The 12,606-nt window shown below is 24.5% G+C and overlaps 1 protein-coding gene across 2 annotated transcripts in view; it reads left to right on the forward strand.

The window, feature by feature from the left end:
* Positions 1-215: 215 nt before the first annotated feature.
* Positions 216-12,606, forward strand: part of LOC113549255 — a 107,869-nt gene continuing 95,478 nt past the window's right edge. For both annotated transcript variants that reach the window (XM_026950465.1, XM_026950464.1), the window contains exon 1: positions 216-496. The gene's annotated coding sequence lies outside the window, so the exon portion shown is untranslated. The remainder of the gene's footprint in view (positions 497-12,606) is intronic.

The following is a 12,606-nucleotide window of genomic DNA, read 5'->3' on the forward strand; positions in this document are numbered from 1 at the left end:
AAGAAGTTTTTACGTGTATTATTGGAGCAGGCAGTTGCAAACCGAAGGTGCTGTATAATGTGTATACACACACACACACACCATATATATGTCCATACGAAATATACGACGAAAATTGCCGCTGGCGCGTCCGCGAGTGCGCGTCGGTTTTTGCGCTCCCTACACATCGAAGCGCACACGCCCGAACGGACCGTTCAGTCTGACTTAGACCCACCGCGACCCACGACACGCCGCCCGTCACCGATCGGTCCGCCATCACGTGCTCGTCGAAGTTTTATCGGATAGGAGCGAAAAAAATAAAGATATAAATATTTTGTTTCAAGCCCCCAAAATTCTCGCGATACACGATAGACGTTATGCACGTATCATTACGTCGTTTTTAGCCGTATCGCAGGAACCAGAACAAACAAATAATAAAACGTATGTTATTCGAAACTTAGTGATTTTATTTGATCGCTAAACGAACGAGTGAATAACGATTGTCGCTGGTCGAAAGGTATATTATATTGTATTTTATTATGCTTATATTAAAAAGAAAACACGTTGGTGTAATAGTAAAATAATTTTCAATAAAACGCTTGGCGTCGATTTCGTATTTTTATCGCCGTCGAATAACGCTGTAATTAAACTACAACGCCCAATCGTCGTGTTTAATTGAGTATCGTAATTGGGATTTATCTATAAAACATTTTTATATTTTAAGAAATTAAGTTCGAGGAGTCAAATTCTCATACATCTGTGTGTTATTTACTGTACATTTCTATCGTTTTTGGGCAATTAGTTTATTTTAATTTATAATTGTTAAAACCATTTATATTATAAATACTTTATTATAGTATATACATATATTATAGTATAATATTAAATTTAAATCTAAATTTTGTTCACTAATCTAAATCCTTTAAAAACTTTTCATTTTGATCAATTATACTTTCTTAAAAAAAAATTACATACCTTTACAATTAAATATAAAAATTATACAATATTTACACTTCTTTAATATAAATAATTATTATTTTATTAACTAATAAAAGTATTTATAGTTTAAGCTGTACTAAAAAAAAGTGAATTATATACCTATATGTTTATTATTATTACTATTATTATCACCATCATCGTTATTACTTATTATGCGTGCTTTTTTGCGATTTTCAGTAGTTTAACGCAAAATATCACTGAAAAATTAATTTAAATTCATCAAATAAAAAAGTAATTATGAAATTTATAATTAACTGTTGTTTTATAAACATTATGATATAATATATTATTATTATTATAACTATTTAAATATAATCATGACAGGAATTTGAGAAATAAATATAATTAACGTTTAATTAAAAAGATAAAATACAAAATATTTTATTTTCTTTCAGTACAAAAAAAAATATTTAAAAAATTATTCTTAGCAATGATTGCTTGATTGCTTATCCAAAACAATATTATTTTCATGAATAATTTTAAAAAAAATCATCTAGCGTTGCTTATTTATGAATTATTTTTTAAAAATATTTTTTGATTGTTTTATATTTATCTATTAAAAATTTAAAAAATAAAATAATCAATCAAAAATACGTTTTTCAAATATTAGCTAATAATGTTTAAAATCAAAAAAATATAATGTCGCTGTTAAGTTGCGTCAGTTTGGATGTTTCTGATAATCGATCTGATGACATGGTAAAGTTACATAATTTCACCGTACATACTTATCGTTATTGTCATGCTTGATAATCTTCGTATTCATTCTATTACAACGTTTCTCAGAATGTAGCTGAAAATCATCAAATTTTGGATTGTTAATCAATATCATGTAGTTGAACATTTGTGTTTATTATAATAATAATATACTTTGGTAACGTTTACGATATTGTTCTCGCGGGTTTTAGACATAGTATCCACAAGACCGAGGATTGAATAGTCTAACAATGAAATGGTATGTATCACGATCACTGCTGTATGGACAACAAAACATCAATATTCTAGAATGCCACATCTTCTTCAGTAACACAGCCCGAAAACCCACAGACCTTTGTTTTGCCGACCATAATATTGCGTTTGGTTTTTGCCGAACACACGGATCACTATTTTCTTTGTACGAATCGGATCTGTCCGAGTCGAGTGATAATAATTGCTTTGCACATCTATCGATTTTTGTTCGTCAAAATAACGACCCAAGTAAAAGTAAGATAAAATCACTAAAAAATACATTTTTACAAATTGAAAATTATTATACCAACAGCAGAGCAATTATTAATAAAACTATTTGAAAAAATATATGGTTTATAACAGTAAACAAGTACAGAATGATAGTACATATCGTGGTATATTATAGACTATAGTTGATATATTTTAGAAGACACGATAAAAAATTGTGTTCTTATTGTTTTATATAATATATTTTCATGGCCCCATTACAATTTATTATATTCGTTTCATCATCAAAAACCGATAAATAAAATGTTGTTTTTTTTTAAATACTTTCAACCACACATACGTCTTCTATCCAAAATTATTTTAGAAAAATCGAAGGTCGCTATCTTTTGATTTATATTTTACTATGTACCATTACACAGGTACACACATATACACTCAACATTTTCACACTAACATAATTTTATTATAAACCAATACAATTACTATTATGCGCCTACGTATCCTTTGTTCAACATAATTAAATATAAATAAACATTATCTTTTAATGCATATATTATGTTGATTAAGCATTATATTTAATAACCACGCCAATAATAATAATTTAAATCTGTCAGTCATTCTACTCATTTGGTCAACACATCCATTTAGTTTAGTATCTATCTTTCCTTGAATTTAATACATTTTACAATTTTGTGTACAACGTTATATAATATTAAGTGCAAATAATGAATAATGGTTCACAATTAGACAAATAATCTTAGGAAATAACATTTTAATTGGAAAACAATATATATATATATATAAAAAAAACACGGAGTAATGACACATAATATTATTGTATACACATCATCTGAACAATAAACCTTTGAAGACGAAAAATTAAATTAAATTTATCTGGAACTCGCGCACAGTGTTTTTCACGAATTCATTATATCTCGACACACGTATAAACGTATAATACAATAATGATCCCAGAATGTTTCAGAATTTTGAGAATTTTCGATATCGACGCAATATGTAGAGTTATTGGTATCGGAATTTCTTCGATAACATTTCCTCGAGAGCAGCATTCGCTGTATAATAATATGTATACAATACTATGCATAACATAATATATTGTTCAGTGATCAAATTAAAGTATTCAACTTTATTAATACGCTTTCTTCTTCTTTCTTATCTTACGATGTTCAACTGCTCGGAGTCTTATCACTTTTATATCCGTTTTCTTCTCCTTTTTCCATTGTCGATCGTGTAAATCGTGTCATTGTAAAATTATTTTTGAAACTACCACTTCTTTGACTTTTGACACGTTGGATCCAAGTACTAATTGCGTTACCTAACAATTTTCTTTTTTTAAAGATGTTAAAATCATATAAATCTCTACTGATTCATTATTATTTAGAATTAAAGCATTAAAGAATTAATTTTTTATTAACATTAAATTTAATCTCCATTCTGGTTATATTACTAAAATACCAAATTTTCATTTTGAGTAATGATCAATTCAACAAATTATTTAATTTTAAAGTATATAAAAAAACTTTGTAATTCATATTTAAATTATTTTGAAATGTTTTAAAAGTCTTATAAATACTTAGTTTTTTTTTTTATACGACAAACCGGTTACTTATTGAATAGGTTTAAAGTATATAAGTACTATCAATATTATAAAATCTTAAAACTTATAGTATTAACTTATTTATTTAAATCTTATCAAATAATAAAACAAAGTTTATAAGTTAATAGTATTTTATATTATATAAATAATAAATATATATTCTTAAATATAAGTAAATGAAAATTATTGTCAATAACTAAACTTGGTATTTATGTATATATATATATACATTATTTTCATTATTTATCACTATCTTAAGAGTTAAGGAAATTTTCTTTTACTTATTACATGCATTGTTTTTATTAATATAAAACTATTAAATAACAATTAATATATCAAATTCACCTATAAGGTATGTTGTATAAAAAAAATTTTTAATTTCTGAAAAGTAATTTTGTTGTATAAGTACTTAGGTGTTCGTGTAAAATAATAACCCATAACAGTAAATGAAATAAGTTTAATACACTTTAAAAGAATATTAGTTGTGAGCTGAAGGTGTAACATTTTCATTTTAAAAGTGTCAATTTTTAGTACATGACACTTTTCAATTTCTCTCAAGTAATCAGACTACATAAAAAAATACCTAAAAATGTACTTTTCCTTCAATAATACAATATTTAAATACATTGTTGTATCTATATGATCTAAATATTTATACAATTGTATCCGAAAATTGATACAAATAGAATAAGATAAAATCATAGTTTATAAATATGTTATCGATAATATTATAGGTACTTAAATAATTCTGAGTATGCATTGTCGTTGTATGGTTAAACACTAGAAAAAATTATTCGCGTTGCTTAAATTTTTCATAAATAATACATATTTAGAAAAATAATAGTAATATTTACTTGGCAAACAGAATACTAATGGGGTGGTTATATATGTATAAATACATACGTTCGTACATAACACATAGTACTAATACATACCTACTCAATATGTTCACTCCATATTGGTTCATAGTACAATACTAAATGTAAACGAGTACTTATGTCTTCATACGATAAATAATATTTGCAAAGCTCTTTTCGAATGTTCAAAAATTTGATTTGATTAAATTACAATTTTTTATTAAACTAATGCATGCATCGTGCGTATTAGACGAAAAAAATCATAATGGAAAGTTCCATTTTTTAGCATATTATTATATAGCACAAACAAAATATACAGTGTAATTTTAAAGTAATTTGTAGTTGTGAAATATTGATCACGCGGCGTCATAGTTAGGCAATTAAGCACCATGCACGTGTATAATAACTTTATACGTTTACCTACCAGGATGTTCGATATTATAGTATAATAACAATACTTATATTATAAATAGCATTATGACATGTTGGATTGAATACAAAATAATTAATAATTTAATGATTTTGGTTTAATTTGAACTAGCCAAAGTCGATCAATTATTCCTAAAGATATTTTATAAAATTATGTTAAATATATTTATTAATTACTAAAATATATTATAGAATATACTTTTAACTTTTTTGTAAATATATTTTTATTATAATTATTAAATTATATTTGAATTTATTCTTGCCTTATTTTTATTATTTTAAAATTCAATACAAGTCGCATATTATGTTATTTATTTTCTCAGTTAGAATAAGAGTTACTGTTTCTTAGCTTATGTGTTGAAAGTCAACAACATTATAAAATATTTATATTTTCTGAAACGGCTATTACAATATTTTACTTCAAACTTATATAAAAAGCTATGTTTTTCTAAAAGAATAAATAACCGAGATATATAATATAACACATTATTATTGTATATAATAGTTATTTAATAAAAAAAAAGTTAATAATAACACATGTTAGGCGTGGAAATTATTATTTCCACTCAGTTGCAGCACCCCAGACTATTATTTCTAAGTTATTTTATCTGTGCATTATGTTAGTCGGATATACACTCAAATATTAAACCATTATAATAATATCACAATGCCCAATTATGTTAATTATTTTAAAATAAATACGTGAAGAGTATATTGTATAATGCTTTAAACAAAGATTTCCAGCTTACCGAAAAAAAAAGATGTAGTTATTTGTAAATACAGAAGTATATTCCATTTCAGTACATTCAAAAAGTATTAATATTAGAAACTGTATCCAAAAATAAAGCTGCTTACTAAATATGAGATATCGAAAAAATATGCATTCTATAGAACCATGGTTCAATATTGAAAACCATCATAATGGCTATTCATGAACATAAATTTATTTATTTGGAAAAATACTGTCAACAAATTGAGCAATATTTCGTCCATTTGCGTATAACTCGGTGTCATTTCGTTAATATAATTGAGTTACGATGTAAATAATATAATAATAATATCGCCGGAAAATCAAATATATTCTTTGGTGTATTTAAAAAATAAATAAAAGTAATAATAATAACAATAATAATTAAAATCTCATTAGTAAGTTTGCCAAAAATGGGATAACTGATACAATTTTTATATAGCCGAAGAATTCATGATTTATTACTTTTTTAAATAGAGGATTGTAACCTCGCTCAAAGCAATCCACCAAATATTGTATTGTTTTCTACTATTTACGGAATCTTTTTTTTTTTCATAGGACTTATATATTGTTAATAGTATTAATTCAATTATGAAAATTGTAAAACTTATTTTATATTAAAATTAAAATATTGTTTTGTGTTGTAAATGCATAAACGTGATAAGCAAACGCATTTTCCCGTATTTCTATACAGTACTTATTTATATAATATATTTAACGTATGAATAATACCTGTGGCCCACTGTATAAATTATTTTTAATTGTATAATTTAATTATACTGTCAACAATTCATAAAATGTGTATCAAAAATAATACAAAACTTGTGCACTAGTTGTTCATGAATATAATATGGGATCTTCATTACTTACAACTAAATTTCAAATTTAATATTAAAGTCATACTTAAAATTATTATTTAACTTCATATCAATTATATTTAATATACATAATATTGTAGATATGCCTCTATTATTTAATTTAAAATGTACTTTTATGTAATAATAACGCCTCATAAATTCATTAAACAACTTACTAGTGTACAAGTTTCGCATTATTTTTGGTACTAATTTTATGGATATTTTTTTTTTATTTTTTATTAAAAACAATCATCATACATAATAATATGTATTATATTAAATAAATTAATGTATATATATATTATTAATCTTAGATAAATCCATGATTAATTACATTTGAAAATAATTATAAATAAATAACTTTTAAAATATAAAGGTTAAACACAATAATTTCAAATGTTATAACTTTAAATTAGATACTAAGGTAAATTGTCTTTATTTTATAATTTTCTTTGAATTTGAAACTTATTTTCATTTTTATGAATGAAAATGAAACTTACGTTTCAAATAATTGTTGACCTTGACCACTTCTAATAGGATATTTATAAATGTAGTTAAAATCCTTTCACTGCATTCGATGTTTTAAATCAAAGTACACGAAATAATTTAAAATACATAATAAAAATATAACATGATTAAGTGTCAAAGACAGTTAATGAGTAACATTCAGCAACAAAAATCTAAAAAAAAAAATGTATTAAAGATTTCATTTTTCAAAAAAACACCCACATTCCTTATAATATTCAACTGAATTTTTTTTTTTTTTTTGGGGGGAGGGGGTCTAAAATGAGTAAATAAAAAGAACATTTTCCTCTGGATGCGTATTATTATTATATCCGTTTGTAATTATAAAGGTATTTCACAAGGGAAATATAGTAATATAGCATGTAGATAATGTGTTACTATAACAGTAATTAAATATGACCAACCTTACAATGTGAAACACCAAACATGTTGGTAAATTTGAACTATATCAAATATAATACACATTTACACGATATGGAATATACAATTACGTGAAATTAAAGTGCATTATACCTACCTATAGCAATCGCTTAATATTAAAATAATTGAATAATCATAAGACAAGTTCGTTTGTTAATAAATACTTTTCGAATAAATAATATCTAGGGTCCAGAAATTTATAACTTTCATTTACGCTTTTTATTTGTATTTCTTAGAGCAGTGGTCTTTAACTTATGGATTAGGATGGACTATATAATTAGATCACGATATACTTTTAATATTATTAAAAATAATATGTGATGTGGTGAAAATGTATTTCATTCAATTATGTGAAATCGATAAAATAATAATAATAATAATAAACGCAAATTAATAATTACATTTTTTTCAGTTTTTTTTACATACAGAAAAGTATTCACTAATCAGCATTCTTTAAAAAAAATAATAATAATATTTGAGTCACAAAAAAATAAAAATAAAATAATGATAAGTAAAATGGGTTAAGAGTACAATAAAGTCAATTATCACTGTCTAAAATGTTTCTCATTTAACTAAAAATGTGTTACCATAAAGTGTTAAGTGTTATTACAGATTACAAATTACAAATTTTTATTTTAGACTTTTCGAAATGTATGAGTTATTTTTTTATAATTTTGGGAAAATAAGTCATATTATTTTTTAATAACATGTAAAATTTAGAATTAAAATATTAATTCAATATTAGTAAAAATAGAAATATACTATTAATTTTGTTACATTTTATTTTTTAGTATAAATATTTTGATTTAGAAAAGTAAGTAGAAAAAATATTACTATATATCATATATCATTGTACATGAAAAACTATTTTGAGTGGAGATGGTCTGTGAGTCTATATTACCAAGTACATTTAATGACACGTATTTTTAATAACTGTAACTATTAAAGTCATTCGTTTTACTTATATTGAAGATTGATACAATTTTTCGAAATTATTGTATTTATTATGTTATTAACAATTAATTATTATAATAATATATATTTACATGACATTTTATCAACCTATATAACTCAAAATAAGTAAAAATAGGTTCATTATATAAATAAATATCTTAAAATAAATCGAAAATTCCATTATATAATAAACTTCATAACTATATATTAAACGTAAAAATTTTAAGTTCGTACAAAAAATGTTTTTAAGTCATAACAAAATAATTATTATCACCATAATTCGTCCAAATTTAAACTTTAAATATTTAAAAAATAATTTATTTTCTATATTTTTAGATCTTATGATTTTAGTAAAGAACTTAGTATAACAAATCTTAAATAACAATTTTAAGTCTTAGGAAAAAAAAATGTTTTTATGAATTTCTAACTACAAAATAATTTATTAATTTTCGAGACTTTCGAGGTTTTGACCAATTTTGTTAAAATTCAAAATTTAAAAATTTATAAACAAATAATGTGACTATAAATCATGATATTTTTTAATTGACTATTATATATATCGTATTCAATTTTAAAGGCTTTTTAACAATTTTTATCAAAAATAAAAAACAGAAATAAATTTTAGTTGAAAATCAGTTTAGCATAAAAACTATGAGTTTTCCTTAATTTTGTTTGGCTTTGCCAATTATAAACAAGTTTAGGTTAGATTTTTTAATTTTGGTCCTTTCAAAGTACAAACTAGTGAAATCAAAGCATTTTTTCGACAAATTATTGTATACTAGTACCTACGTAAAAAACATCATTGTAAATCAGTATATATAATATATTGCTTTTCTCAGAATCTTAAATGCAATGTTGGAATTATTTAAATCTAAATACATTTGTTTCTATTTAAACAAATTTACATAATATTATTAAAGTGATTTTAATTTTACAATTATAATTTAATTTAATTCACTCGATGTGTTATAGAATAAAGTCTTCACAAGTTTTGTGAAAACAGGTGTTCTTAGACAGTTAGAAATGATACTTACACAGACAGTTAACATCAGAATTCGTTGGCAAAGTAAAATTTTTAGCCACCATCACATATATCTGTATCAAAGCCCCAAAGTAATTTCATTTACACGAATTTAAAGTTTCAAAACTCAAGTATAACTTTATTATAACTACACTCGAAGGGTGAATAAAAAAATGTTATTGTCATATATGTATATTAAGCACAATCAATATTTTACACATTTAATAATTGTAAATTCCATCGTATGCATAAAGTAATAATAAATTTAAACCATAAGAGAAATATAAACTGAATGAAAACATAATAACATTTAGCAAATTAAATAATACATATAATACATATTGTGCGAATATTAAAGACAATAATAAAGTTCGTTACTTAATGTAAACAATTTGCAATGTTCTACGTTTTTAAGACGGAGACAACACATGCGGATGTGGTATCATCTTAAGATTTTGTGTGTAAAATAAATTAATTTTTCACTATTGTTTTTTCTGAAATAATATGAACATTGATAATGGTTTAAAAAAAATTGACAACTGATAAAAATAGTTGAACTTCAAAATAATTTATTCACATCTATTGTAAGTAGTGTAGATTTAAGTTTCAAATCAAAGTTTTTAGGCGCCCCCTATAACGAATAGAAAGGCTTATAAACTTTTAAGCTCAAACTCCTAATGTATATTGGACGAAATTCACGGGAGTGAAAATCCCATTATAGAATACGTATTCACAGATTTTAAAATATTTTATTATAAAACGCATTGTATATTATATTATTGTATATTTCGTTAAGAACAAATTAAATTCTATACTTCAAAACAGTTTATTTTTATTTTTTTATAAAGTCAAAAACGAGAGTAACATTTGATTGAAAATGATAGTATGTTACGTTGGTATCTGTTGTAATGAAACAAGAAGATATATCCTCATCAATAGTTAATTGTATTCGTCTATTACATAACATACATCATGACATTTATAACAAGGTTTTTCTGTAAATAGAATATACTATAATAGAAATATTAAACAAATATGCATGACGTCTTCTATTATTAAATGTCACATTTTTTTCATTACGGACATGATATCATGTATATTGTTTTTAATTGAAGTAGAAAAAAATATGAAAAAAATTCACGTTTGATTTCAATAAAATTCTTCAAAGACGTTGTTTACATTTGAGTTGGGTCAACGTAGAATATAAAATACATGTAAAATAAGCCGACCCTCAAAATAAAAGTTTGATACTTGATATTGGAGTTAATATGTAGTTTGAACTTACCTGCTTCTAGCTTTCTAGGTCGTTGACCTAACTCGAGGAAATAATTCGCATGTTCATCGCTCATCAATGCACCTTCTGACATTTCGGTCCGTGTATCGCGTTTCGTCTTTCGGTAAAAACCACACTAGCCAGTAGGCAAAAAAAAACAAAATTATCTTGAGATTACTAAAGTAGTCTATAAAAAAAAAAAACAATAATCATTTTGAAGATTTTATAAAAAACCACACCATATCTGTTACGATTGATTTTTTTCCGAACCATATAATTGATGAGTTTTGAGACTTGACTGTTGTACAATTATAGTCACACTCATATTGGTCTCTTCGTGTCGAGTTGACTTATTGAGAATCAACTAGTAAGTGAAAACTATTACTGTATATAGCTGTTGAGACTTTTGAACTGTAACAACTACTCAAAAACAAAGGTATACTAGGTATATTAATACATAAACAAATCCTACGCACCTACCAACTTGCTTACGCATAACCCTATTTTGGAATAAATACACTTCTTCGCACGTCACACGCGTTAACAAAATTCAAATTTCTCAAAATAAAGTATTATGAATAATACAAAAATATATTCCATGATTTGTTTTATTTTATTTTCAATGAGTCTATGGGCCTGGGCCCAAGACAAATGAGATACATAATATAGATAACAAATAAATAAATATAAATAGCAACAATTATAAAAGTTATTGATTTATCAATAACAAAAGATAATAATGCTTCAAATAATATTAACAATAACCCAGTTGAACAGATTTAAGGATAGTTGAAGGTGAGGGTCATCATTAGCAATTCGCATAAGATGGTTAATAGGACAATTAGCTAAATAATAAAGAATACAATGGAATTAAAAATGAGAGATTATATCTAGTGGGATGAGGCGGAACTTTAAAACTTACTTGAGAGAGAAGGGAAAAGATTTATGTACTCATAAGAAATTATGTCTCCAATAAAAACTTCCATATCCGAGAAGTCCATCATTATATAAAAATTCTGACCCTAAATATTTCCAAAACTCAATACTTAAATCAACCTCGTTAAACTACATTTCGATGAATACGGTGTTAATAACACATATTCAACGCCGCTTAAAATGTTGCCGACCGGAAGATCTTGTTATTTAATTATTATACGTAATGTATTGAGTTTACATAATATAATGTATTACTTGATTAATTTTTATTTATTTTCTATAAAATGTGTACAATATACTAAGTAGTATGAATAAAAATAAAAATATGAATATGTTCTTTAAAATTGGCTTGTAGTGGATCATTATGATGATCAATCATACGATTAATACTACAATTTTAAAATATTCTATATTTTACTACAATTTGTGTGTACAACGTAAATAATTTAACTAAAATTTATAAATTATTGTAATTGTCTATGCTAATCATTATTTAACTTATATTAATAATCCCATAACATAAGAAAAAAGATAAAAAATCTTTAAATATAAATACCAATGTATGTACATAATGTGTATACCACATGCATAATGGTCATTTGCTTTCAATACCTACACGATCCAGTAATCGACCTAGTGAAATATTTCTGTGTCGCTATCATCTCCTCCCTTTACTAACGTCTCTAACGTTTGAGCATTATCCAGTACTCGTAAGTTTTTAATCACCAATTTGACTAGTGAATTTTTTTTATTATTTCCTCACTAATTTTTATTTTATTTTGTATCGTGATAACGATGGGCCCTGAACCACATGGGC

This window comes from Rhopalosiphum maidis, chromosome 1, assembly GCF_003676215.2.
Source record: "Rhopalosiphum maidis isolate BTI-1 chromosome 1, ASM367621v3, whole genome shotgun sequence".
Classification (NCBI taxonomy): Eukaryota; Metazoa; Arthropoda; class Insecta; order Hemiptera; family Aphididae; genus Rhopalosiphum; species Rhopalosiphum maidis.